General features: G+C 41.9%; 1 protein-coding gene across 3 annotated transcripts in view; it reads left to right on the forward strand.

Annotated features, from left to right (window-relative positions):
- Sulf1 (sulfatase 1) overlaps nt 1-12478 on the forward strand; it is a 181846-nt gene that overhangs the window by 19668 nt on the left and 149700 nt on the right. Inside the window, exon 1 of one of the 3 annotated variants that reach the window (XM_069990894.1) lies at nt 11435-11518. The exons of the other annotated variants lie outside the window; for them this stretch is intronic. The gene's annotated coding sequence lies outside the window, so the exon portion shown is untranslated. Of the gene's footprint in view, nt 1-11434; nt 11519-12478 lie in introns of those variants that run through there. 3 annotated transcript variants of the gene reach the window in all.

Below are 12478 nucleotides of genomic sequence, written 5' to 3' on the forward strand. Positions count from 1 at the left end.
GACAGTGCCCAGGCCAAGAGTTCAGACCCCACAACTGGACAAAAAAAAAAAATGAAATGAAGGTAGCCTAGCGCTGGTGGCTCACGCCTGTAACCCTAGCTATTCAGGAGGCTGAGATCTGAGGATCACGGTTTAAAGCCAGCCTGGGCAGGAAAGTTTGTGAGACTCTTATCTCCAATAAACCACTAGAAAACCAGAAGTGGTGCTGTGGCTCAAATGGTAGAGCATTTGCTTGGAGCTGAAGAGGTCAGTGACAGTGCCTAAACCCAGAGTTCAAGCCCCACAACCAACAAAAATAAAAAAGGAAAAAAATAGAAAAAAAGAAAAAAAAAGAAAAGAAGGTAGTAGGGGTGAGCTTCATCTCTAGCTGAGTGATACAGACCTTCTCTAACATGCTTGAGGCTTTGCGTCTCATGTATGCAATCTATTTCTGCAAAATGAAAAGTATAAACCACAATGATGCTGTTTACCAACCAATCATCACCATAGCCCAGGAAACACACACACACACACACACACACACACACACACACACACACACACACACACACACACTTGTATGTATGTGTGTATATAGATTTGTTTGATATATATGTTTTACATATATGTATATATATTTAGAGATGAGGTCATGCAATGTTGCCCTGGCTGGGCTTAAACAACTGGGTTCAAGTAATCTTCTTGCATTAGTTTTCCAAGTAGCTGAGACTACAGAACCACACCCTGCCCAGATTTTCATTATGATTTAATAATAACCTTTATTTGCTTACACTTTTGAATCATGACCTTCATGATGTTTCAGATGAAGAATGGAGAAGAAAAACATTATTGGACTCTTTATTGATTGCGAAATAGGCTGTGAGGGTTACTGGTACTATGAACATTCATAAGTACCAAAGGGCAGCATCTTCACTCATGACCCAGGTCCAGAATCACTGTTCCTTCTAATAGATCCCTTTGGTTTGGCTCTGTTCATGTGTGTGTGTGTGTGTGTGTGTGTGTGTGTGTGTGTGTGTGTGTGTGTGTGTGTGTGTGTGTGTGTGTGCGTGTGTCTGTGTGTGTGTGTGTGTGTGTGTGTGTGTGTGTGTGTGTGTGTTGCTGGAAATCCAACACAAAGCCTCATACATGCTAAAGGCATGTCTACCTCTGAGCTACACCACCAGCCTTCCAATATGTCCTCTTGGCATAGTGCTTTCATATGTGTACTAACCATACATAAAATACCTAGAACTTATGGTATATTTATCATTGAAAGAATAATATTCTCTTTAAGAACAAAACAAAATAACAGAAAGATGTCTGTGTTTTATTCATGAACATGATCTATAATTACATCACTTACTTAACAAGACATGCAAACATCCTAAATCCTATGCTAGTAAACTCTCTGTACACTACCTAATTTCACTTTTCACACTTCTGTGACAGGGAATTTTCATGACAGCCACCTTTCAAATAAAAGAACCAGGCTCTGAGAGCTTCACTGCCTCAATCAATGTCACAGACTTGAAGGAGCCAAGAACAAGATGTAGATCCAGGCCATCTGACTCCAGACCCCCATTATCTAAATAGTTCCCCCCGTTTTTTTGTACTAGTCTTGGGGCTTGAACTCAGGACCTGAGCACTGTCCCTTAGTTCTTTTGCTCAAGGCTAGTGCTTTACCACTTTGAGCCACAGCACCACTTCTGATTTTCTGGTGGTTAACTAGTGATTTGGGGAGGGGAGGGGAAGAAACAAATTGTTTAAATAAGGATACAGGTGGACCCATTGCAACAATGAGATGTACAAGACGCTATGTCAAAAAACAAACTTTACAATTTAGTCTTGTGGGGGGTGTAATTGTGGAGATGGGAGGGAAGGGATGTTAGGGGAAAAACAAAAGAAGAGGCAAAGGAGGAAGCAACAATGCTTGATAAGAAATGTACTCATTACCTTGCTCATGTAATTGTAACCCTCTGTACACTATTTTCACAATAAAAAACTTATTTTTTAAAAATAATGTCTCACAGACTTCACTGGCTCACTTGGAACTACGATTCTCAGATCTCAGCCTCCTGAGTAGCTAGGATTACAGGTGTGAGCCCCCACAGTTCAGCTTAAATAATTCTTATTGAACATACACACACACACACACACACACACACACACACACACATACACACACACACACACACATACACACACACACACACACACATGCTCATGTGTGCAGGAATGCAGGCACACACACTTTTTTTAGTGGTTCTTGGGATTGAACCCAGGGCCTCAGAAATGCTCCTGATGCACAAGGACTCTGAGTTACAGCTCAAGCCCTCCCTTCTTTCTTTCCTTTTAAGCTCAGTTGATATTTGAACCAATTTCCCCTCAGATTTTTTGAATTTTCTTGCTACTGAGAGAATGCTTTCTAGGAATAATAATTGGTAAGGAAAAGAGTAGGTATAAAAACGCAGGCTGGCACATCTTGGTATGCACGGCAGCCCCTGGCACACACGACTAGACATTCTGTGATTGTTCATTAGATGAACGAATGATGTTTGGAATTCCCTATTAAAAAGCTTTTAAAACATTATGATCTAAGTACATAAGCACCAGACCTAAAAATTAAGTTGGCTTAATTCACCAAAGCAAATGGTTTTAAAGCCAGAAGGGAAGGAGGGAAAATGGGAGAAGGAAGGGAGGGAGGCAAAGAAGGAAGGGCAGGGAGGGAGAAAGAGAGAACAAATTACCCTTGGAAGTGATTTTTACTTCAACCCTTGGAAAGCTAAACAGCTCTGCTGATAGTTTGACAGATAGGGCCTTTGATTGGATTACTTTAGCTTACAATCACTTGCTTACCACTGGTTGGATTTCACAGTTTTTCCTCTTAACCATAGTGTGACATAAAAAGAGGTAAGGCTCGCAAAGATGGATTGTGACTGCTGGACAGAAGTAGAATGGCTCTCTTGACACGGCTGTCTTCCTAGGTGCCTCTCACAGCGGTCCATGGAGCAATGACTTGGGAAGAGACCAGTCACAGACGGTTATAAGCTTAAGATGAGTAGAGGGAGATTTCACTTTTCCTCTTTTCTTCTAACTCATACTTCTAGCAGAGTTTCTTTTGTGGTTCCTGCCCACTCCAGAGTTTCCCGTAGGGATACATTTATCCTCAAATAACTGTGGTTAGGGAGCAGCCAGGACCCCACTACCTGGCTTCCTCCCTTCCTCACTAATGGTACCCGTATGTGCCCTACCGCCCAGTGCACAGACACCTTAGTCACAGCTTAACCCCACTGCAGTGGTAGCAGGGTGCAGAGGTGTTAGGTGAAACTTCAGTCATACCTTGAGTTCAGGGTAGTACTCAGTTTGTACTATCAGGGCCAGCCCTTTTTATTCTCTTTGCTGCCCATCACTTCTGCCCCATTCTCTGGCCTGAGACTTGGCTTCTTACACATGTACATTTCAACCCTATACTGGGGACCCTTGTAGGTACTGCACACTGAAGGTATTAGGGCTTGAGCTCAGGGTATGGACTTATTCCTTAGCTTTTTTAGTCAAGGCTGATGCTCTACTATTTGATCCACATCTCTGCTTTTGGCTTTTTGATGTTTAATTAAAGATAAGAGTCTCACCAACTTTCCTGACTAGGCTGTGTTTGAACCACAGTCTTCAATTCTCAGCCTCATGAATAGCTACAAGTACAGGTATGAGCCACCAGGCCTCAAATCCCCATGACTGTATTTTTATATGTATATACAAAAGCCTCCACTGGAAAGGAAATATGGTTTTTATTCAATATAGAAAACAATATTGAACTATGATTAAAGATAATAATACCCTAAAATATTAGGGGAAGGAGGAACTGAGCAGGGATCCAGTGGCTCATATCTGTAATCCTAGCTATTCAGGGGAATGAGATGTGAGGAGTGTGGTGTGAAGCCAGCTTGGAAAAAAAAAAAAAAAGTCCATGGAGACTCTTATCTCCAATTAACCACCAGAGCCAGAAATGGAGCTGTGGCTCAAGTGGTAGAATGCCAGCCTTGAGCAAATAAGTTAAGGGATAATGCCCAGGGCCTGAATTCAAGCCCCAGGAGAGGCACAAGAGAAAAAAGAACAGAAAGAAGAAGAGAAGGAAGAGGAGGAGGAAGAGGAGGAGGAGGAGGAGGACGAGGAAGCAGTAGGAGGAAGCAGTAAGAGGAGGAAGAGGAGAAGACAAAAAAGAAAGGAGGTAGGGAAGGAAGGAAGAAGGAAGGAAGGAAGGAAGGAAGGAAGGAAGGAAGGAAGGAAGGATGGATGGAAGGAAGGAAGTCAAGGAAAGTAACAACAATAACAAGGTGTCCACATGCTGGACACCATTCTAGGCAAGTTACTCATGTTAGTCATACTAGTTATAGTATAGGAACTTGATTTTTAAAAGTATGCAACTTTAGGGATAGGATTTGGATCCAAGTCACTTTGCTTCCAAAATTCCATGCAGTTTTTTAAAAGAAACTTTCATATATACAGGCTAATCATAAAATTCAGCCATCAATTAAATACAGTTTACATTTTTCTGCAATTTGCACCTTTTTTCCCCTTTAGACTAATTAAACTCCTCATGCTGGAAAAGTGCTTCTTCCCATAATTTTCTAGGCTTTTTTTTGGTAGCGTTAAAAGGAAGTTAGTAAGGAAGAGAAGACTGAGGTTCCAATAAAAATCTGTTAACTGGTGTGCAGCAACTTGCCTGTCAAGAATGGAACAAGTACTGGATGGGAGTGGCTCACGCCTGTAATTCTAGCTTTCCAGGAAGCTGAGATCTGAGGATCTCAGTTGAAAGCCAGACTGGGCAGGAAAGCTCTTGAGACTCTTATTTCTATTTAACCACCAAGAAGTTGGAAATGGAGCTGTGGCTCAAGTGGTAGAGTGCTAGCCTTGAATAAAAATAGCTCAGGGACAGCTCCTATCCATGCCCTGAGTTCAAGCCCCATGACCAACCTTAATACATAAATAAATAGCCACAAACAAGTAACCATAAATAAATAAACAAATAACCAAACACCATGGCAAAATACACAGATCACTCTACATATTGCTTGTTAATTGTTGGTCTCTGTTCTCTCCTAGGCTTGTGCGTAAGTCTCAGGCCCAACGCTTAGTGCTGAGAGTTCTGGAACAGCCCCCAGGGAGCACAGGGTGATTACTTAGAATAGGAGGTATCTCAAGAGTGGTTTTGTAAGATATTCCTACTGTTCATCTGAACAAGTTAAGTCTCACACATACTTAGTGAGTTCCTTTGATTTGCTTGTCCTTACCTCCAGAACATTGTTAGTAAATGGGAAATGTGTTATCTTTTCTTCCAACAGAAGTTTTAGGAAGCTACCATGGCTAATGGATTCAGTTCATTTACATCAGTCTAAATAATTTTCTTCTGACAGATTATTTCTGTTTTATTCACCCAGTGTGTGTGTACCTGTCTTGGAGCTTGAACTCAGGGTCTGGGCACTGTCCCTGAGCTTTTTTACTCAAGGTTAGCATTCTACCACTTGAGATCCTTAGCTCTCAGCCTCCTAAGTAGCTGGGATTACAGGGAAGAACCACCCTTGCCTGCCTATACCAAGTTAGGCAGATTATTACTAAGGATAAATGATTTCACATTCCTCATAAAGATGCTGGTCATTAAGAATATTAGCACACATTCCTCTCTTGGGATGGAAGGGAGCTGTCCTTTCAGCAATGCTGCTGTGTCAGCCTTTCTATTGTCAAACACAACAAATGATGAGAAAAGTCAATTTACTTGTTAGAATTAGTCAAGTGTGGAATCCTTTGAAGTTGGGGACAGGGTTTTGCTTGGATTCTAGAATCAGACAAAAGTGAGGACTAGATGTATGTTAGTAAAACATTGTGTAATTTAATGAGGACTATTTGTTGCCATAAGGTCTTCCAGACACAATCTATCTCTGAAAAAGAATTCCCTATGCCCAAAATAGAGGCTTGATGAGCAACAGATGTGGCTTAAATGGACCCTTCTTCCACTGAGCTGAGATGTATTTTGACGTGAAGGAGGTAAAATCCAGGAGAGAAAGGAAGTGCCAATAGCACAGCCTCAGTGTTGAAGCTGGTAGTGTGCTTCTAATAAGTGTATTTACCCCATGAGACAGAACACAAATGGGGAGGGGGTTGAGAGGAGGAGATGCAGAGACAGGACTTTGATATGGAGTCCCAGGCTGCTTTCAAATTTGAGATCTGCCCTCCAACTCTTCAGTGCTAAGATCACAAGTATGTCACACCATTCCTGAATACTGTATGTGCACCTCTGTGTGTGTGTGTGTGTGTGTGTGTGTGTGTGTGTGCTGGTCCTGGGGCTTGAACTCAGGTCCTGGATGCTGTCCCTTAGCTTTTTTGCTCAAGGCTAGAACTTTACACCACTTGAACCCACAGACTGTCTGTCCTGTCCAGGCTGGCTTTCAATGGCTATCCTCAGATCTTGGCTTCTTAAGTATCTAGGTTAGAGGCATGAACCAACAAGATGGGACTCAGAATGAATACCTTATAAAGGTTGGGGGATGTCCTACCTGCTGCTTGTAGAGCAGTTTGTATTTGTACTTAGTAGTCTAGGAACGTTCTGAGAAAAGGATTCCAATGGCTAGTCATAACCCTTAGAGTGATCTATGCCCTGGCAATGATTTGCAAGTTCCACAACTCAGTTTCTCCACCCATAAAGGAAAGATTAGAGCATTGTTCAAGAATGACAAATATTTCAGATTTGGAAATGACTAAATAATGAAGTGCTTAGATTCTATAGAAATGCCAAGGAGAAAAGAAGATTAATTTCAAACCAAAGTCTAGTACAAACATGACCTTCCTATTGTAAATCTCACAACCAGGGAAAGAAATTAGTTTTAACGCTTTGTTTCTAGGACTGAGAATTTGGAAATATTAGAATGGCTCAGATGGGAGGAAAAGAAAAGATCTGTTTACTATAATCTTTTGTCTGAGGAAAATTCTTTCTGCTACATTTTCTTGAAAGAATGCAGTTCATAGAGATTTCAGTGACAGGCAAGGGAGGGTCATCTTAATTCCTTTCCCTGGAGGCAGGACTGTAGTTCACCATCTCAGCAAAGAGAACAATGTTATTGCTTCCAAAACTCTGGAAGTGAGAATGATAAAAATGAAAAGGAGCAGATGGCAAAGCTCAGAGGGCCTTGAAATGAATAAAGGTCAGTTCTGGCTAACATAATTTCAGCTCTAATCATTTCTCTTTGCAAATAAGTCTAACCCTTAGCAAAACGTCAAAGGATGGGCTACTTGGCCCTAGCTCTGTACAAAAATTCCATTCAATATTAGTATTAATGTCTGGTCATTGTTTTGTTTGCCTTCTCTTCACCTGGGTGGTTCTGAAGGAGAGAGTCTCACCCCAGGGCCCTGGGGATGGCCAAAGCCCCTGTGCTCTGGGAGGCTGGACAGATAAGATCCTCAGCAGTGTCTTAGTCATTTTCCCCTCAGATTGCATTCTGGATGGGCAAACAAGTAAAGCAGGAATTTGGGAGGCAAGCTTTAGAGTAACAATAGCTTAGGGTACTCCTGGCTCCCCGGGGAGGAGGAGGGCAATTTGTTTGAAGGTAAGGTAACCGGGTCATTGTTAAAGCCCTTTAAGTTGAGTAAATTAAGTTGACTGGGTGAGTGTGGCTGGTCCCGTGGAGAGACTGAGACACAGGAGACTTTGGTCCACTGTTGAAGATACATGTCATATTACAAGCAGAGGAATGCAGTTTGGCCTTTGGAGTTCAGTGAGGTACAATGATGTAAAGGCAGCATGTGTGATTTTAGGCCTTACAAATCCAGTCACCCAACTGTGCCTGGGACTTACATCATTCCCATCCCTATTGTTTCTTGTGTCCAGTCACTTTTGACCAATCTGATAAATATTTGGATTTAAGCAGTTTTCTAGGTACTGTACTCTCAGGCGTAGACCATATAATTCTCTAGATGATACATGCAGAAGTACCTTTCACTACTCACTGGTTTGAATGACTAGGAAATCTTAATTCATGCAAACCATATTTTTAACCCTTTATTTCATTTGAATTTGTCTCAAGACAAATGTTGATACATTTCAGATACATAGTCAAAGGGCAAAAAAATAAAATCTAGCTAACCAATGTGAAGATGTTCCCATCTTTAAGGAGAATATTGCTAAGACACACTCACAAAACTACAATTTGGGCTGAGAATATGGCGTAAGTGGCAGAGTGCTTGCCTGGCATGCCTGAAGTCCTGGGTTCGATTCCTTAGTACTACATAAACAGAAAAAGCCGGAAGTGGCACTGTGGCTCAAGTGGTAGAGTGCTACCTTCTTTTGAAGCTCAAGGACAGTGTCTAAGCCTGAATTCAAGTCCCAACACTGGCAAAAAAAAAAAAAAAAAGTACAACTTTTCTCATTTTGCCTGTTATTCAACAAGTGGAAAGATAAGAGGGCATCTCAAGTGACATCTAAACCTGTCTTAGTTATAAAATCTTGGGCATGACATTTAATTTCTCTGAACCCCAATTTAGGGATTTATGTTTTAGTGATTTCATATACAGTGTCTCACAATGTTGATAAGACTGACTTTAAACTCCTGGACCAAGAAATTCTCTGGGAAGACCCCAGCCTTTAGAGTAGTAAGAACTGCAACTACATGCCCAGCTTGAGTTAATACTTTTTTTTTTTTAGCAGCAAAAACCATGTTTCAAGTAAACTACAATTTTTTAAATTTTTTATTATCTTTAAATAGTTGTACAAAGAAGTTCCCATTCTACAAAACAGTATATGAGTACAAAGTGTCTGACGACATTGTCACCCATCTCTCTTAACCCATCCCTTCTCTCACTTTTTTCCCTTTGAGATTAGGTGATTACATAAATTTCACAGTATTGTGGAATAGTGACAGTTAGAGTCACAAACACATTTTCATTTTCACAAGACAAATTGTCATTATCATGGTCTATACAGTTTGTGAATTCTATGAGCTTTGACATTACAAGTTATTTTTTCCACATCAGGTGATGTTTACATTTCTTTCCTTTTGCTTAGTGTAGGCTCTTCCCACTTACTCTGATCCTCCTCCTGGCTTCCCTCTGTTGTGTGCATACATCTACCATATATATGGCCTAGAACATGGAGTCATTTAGCAATGATATGACAAAATGGGTGGCTGTCCTTTGTCTCTTGAGTCCTGTTTGCCATATCTTCTTGTCTTTTGGCTTTAACATCCACATATCAGGGAGACCATGTGCCTTTGTCTCTTTGTCCTTGGCTTACTTCGTTCAAAATAATCTGCACGAGTTCCATCCATTTCCCTGCAAATGCCATTATTTTGTCCTTTCTAATGGCTGCATAATATTCCATTGTATATAGGTACCACAATTTTTGGATCCACTCATCAGTAGTGGGGCATCTGGGTTGTTTCCAAATCTTGGCGATTGTGAACAGTGCTGCAACAAACATGTGTCTTTGTATACTGGTTTCAAGTAAATTACAATTACGTTATGATTGGGATCCAAGCTATGATTGGATCCCAAGCTAGTCTGGTGTCCCTCTCATAGTTGACACTCTTTCCAGACAGCTGAGGTCCCTGAAATATCTCCTTAAATGCCCCAGAGTGTCTTGGCATCCAGTTTGATAAACTGCATGTGAGATACTATTTAAGGTCCTTCAAGGTTTGGACAGAATAGAAAACCAGCCACTGTAAATCAGATTTAGGTTCAAATTCTGGCTCTATTATGGCTTAAGCTGTATCATCAATATAATGGGTTGAATTTGAAAAGTCACCCAAAGGCCTACCTGCTAAACACTTGATTGAAAGATGGTGGAAGCTGTTAGTGGGAGGAGCTTAGAGGAAGGAAGTTGAGTCATTAGGAGAGTGTCCTTGAAGTGGATATTTGGAGACTGCCCCTTTTCTCTCTTGCTCTTTTTTCTTTTCTTTTCTTTATTTTTCTTGCAACTGAGATGAGAATCTTTATTGCACTATGCACTCTCTGCCTTACCACAGGCCCCCAAAACAGCAGAGCCAACTGACCATGAACTGAAACTCTCAACTTTGAGCCAAAACAAATGTTTCTTCCTAATTAGTTGTTTATCTCGGGCATTGTGTCACAAATGGAAGCTGACTAATCCAATCAGACTGGATTTCCCATTTGTGATTTTATTTTATTTTTATATTTTATATTTCAGAATCTAGCACATATCTCTACCATGTAGGAGGCCTTAGGTTTGATCCCTAGTACCACAGGAAAAAAAAAAAAGAAAAGAATGAATAGAAAGCATCAAGCACAGAAAAGGTGGGACAAAGGATGAACAAATGCAGCAGTGACACTCTCCAGACACTATACAACTTGTCAGGGAGGGGCAGGGAGGGAGAAACTGGAAGAAAATGCGATAAGAAGTGACACTGTTCAAAAAGAAATATATTCATTACTGACATATAACTGTAACCTCTCTGCACATCACCTTTATACTAACATTAAAAAAAAAAGCATCGTCTAGTGCCTGAAACTAAGTAGGTTTCAGAAATACTAGCTCTAATAGAGCTGAAAACAATAAATACAATAAGTGAAGATTTTCCACCTGAACTTATAAATTGCAACGAGAACTCTGTTATTCATGAAGCCAACCCCTGATCTCTTGAGGTTGAAATTCTTCAGATTCCCAACTGGTTTAGACTTACCCAAATTAATGGAGGCAGAAAAAATTTTCTCATTCACCAAACATTCTGTATACACTGGAGAGGATGGACTGTATAGATACTCTCTGCTTCTCCTATGGGACATCATGACCCATCTAGCCACCAGAGATGGAATTTGAAGCATGTTGCTTTTACCAAAAACTAACAGAGGACATGTCATCAAGAACACTTTCATACAAAGCCACAGCCACTCAGTACCTGCCAGATCATGTTTCATAGTTGATCATGTATTATAAACAAGTCTCTGGGGAGCTGTTGCTCATTTGCTGATGGCCTGCATGCTTTCAGTAGCTAAGGATTCCCCCTCTAAAGTGCATCCCAAAGTGTCTGATTGCTTCAACTCTCACCTGGGATCAAGAAAACTACACTTCATAGGTCTAAGGGTATTAGTCAACTTCAGTCCAACAGAAAGTCTAAACTCAAGTTTAGATGCTTTCTCCCCACCCCCCTTTTTTTCTTTGTGCCAGTCCCAGAGCTTGAATTCCCTGTCTGGGTGCTGTCTTTTAGGTTTTTCACTCAAGGCTGGCTCTATCATTTGAGCCACACCTCTGCTTCCAGCTTTTTAGTGGTTAAAGATAGGAGTCTCATGGACTTCATTTCCTGGGCTGGAGCTCCTGAGATCTCAACCACCTGCAGGGGTCACTGACATCTGGCTTTTTCAAAACATAAAAGCTTAGGTGCTTTTATTGTTGTTTTTCAGTGCTCGACGTGCCAGGTGAGCACTCTCCCCTTGAGCCTCACCTAACCCATTCACCAGTGAGGAACCTCTCAGTAGATCTCACGCTGACTTTCTTCCAGATGACATCTGCTTAGCTGTCAGATACTTCAATTAACACTCGGTAAGCGCTGTTTCTTAGGGTCCTGTCTCAGGCCACCAGAGAGATCAGAAAGAAGTCCTACAGCTATGTAGACTAGGAATGACCCCAGAGACAACAGTGTCAACTGGAGAAAAGAGGGGAATTCGGGGAAAGCCTGGGGGGTGAGGTGGATAGGGGAGGATTTGAACAGAGCCTAGAAGGCCATAAGAGGATAGGAAGTGGAGGAACTGCCAAGCCATCTTTAGAGAATGATTCACATTCCTATGTGCTGGAGTGTAGGTGCTGCTGGAGGGCGGATGGGAAGTGGGAAATTAGTGTAGAGACAAAAATTGGCATCCTTTGAATGCCAGGATGGGGAATTTCTTGACATGCTGGGGAACAGTGCCAGGGGTAGGGCAGGATAATAATATCTAAAGGAGATACAGTAGGAAGTTGGCAGTGGAGCAGGGAGGGCGGGGCTCAGAGGCATGAGAACTTTCTTGGATGAACCGGGCTGGATTTACTGCTCCCAGAGAGATAAAGCAGAGAGATCCAGCCAGGTTTAAAACAGAAGATTCTGCGACCATCAATGTAGCAAAACAACAAACGAGGAGAGAAGGAGAAGCATGGAGCGCACCTGGTTCCAGTCTAAGAAAGACCAGTGTTGACTGAAGCTCTTGGTCTCTTGGAACGCCTGGCTTTGCAAATAACCAAATACCACATATCTTCCTCGTCTACTCCATCCCGCCTCAGGCAGCGAGTGGACCGGGTGTGCTCCCGGGAGCGGAACCGCATGGCTGGAAACCTTGACTCCCTTCCCGCCCCCTCCTCCTGGCAGCCCGGGCCAGCTGCAGTGCGCGGTTTGTTTGCCTGGGTTTTGCATACACATACTGAGTTGCCTTCCCCCCCTCCTAGTCAGTTCAGCAGTGTCCCGAAATTCACCCCCAGTGTAACTTCTGCCTCTGCTCCTCCTCTTCTTGGAACTGCCTTTTGTTTGTCTGG

This window comes from Dipodomys merriami, unplaced genomic scaffold (assembly GCF_024711535.1).
Source record: "Dipodomys merriami isolate MVZ:Mamm:240054 unplaced genomic scaffold, mDipMer1.0.p SCAF_4, whole genome shotgun sequence".
In the NCBI taxonomy this organism is placed as follows: Eukaryota; Metazoa; Chordata; class Mammalia; order Rodentia; family Heteromyidae; genus Dipodomys; species Dipodomys merriami.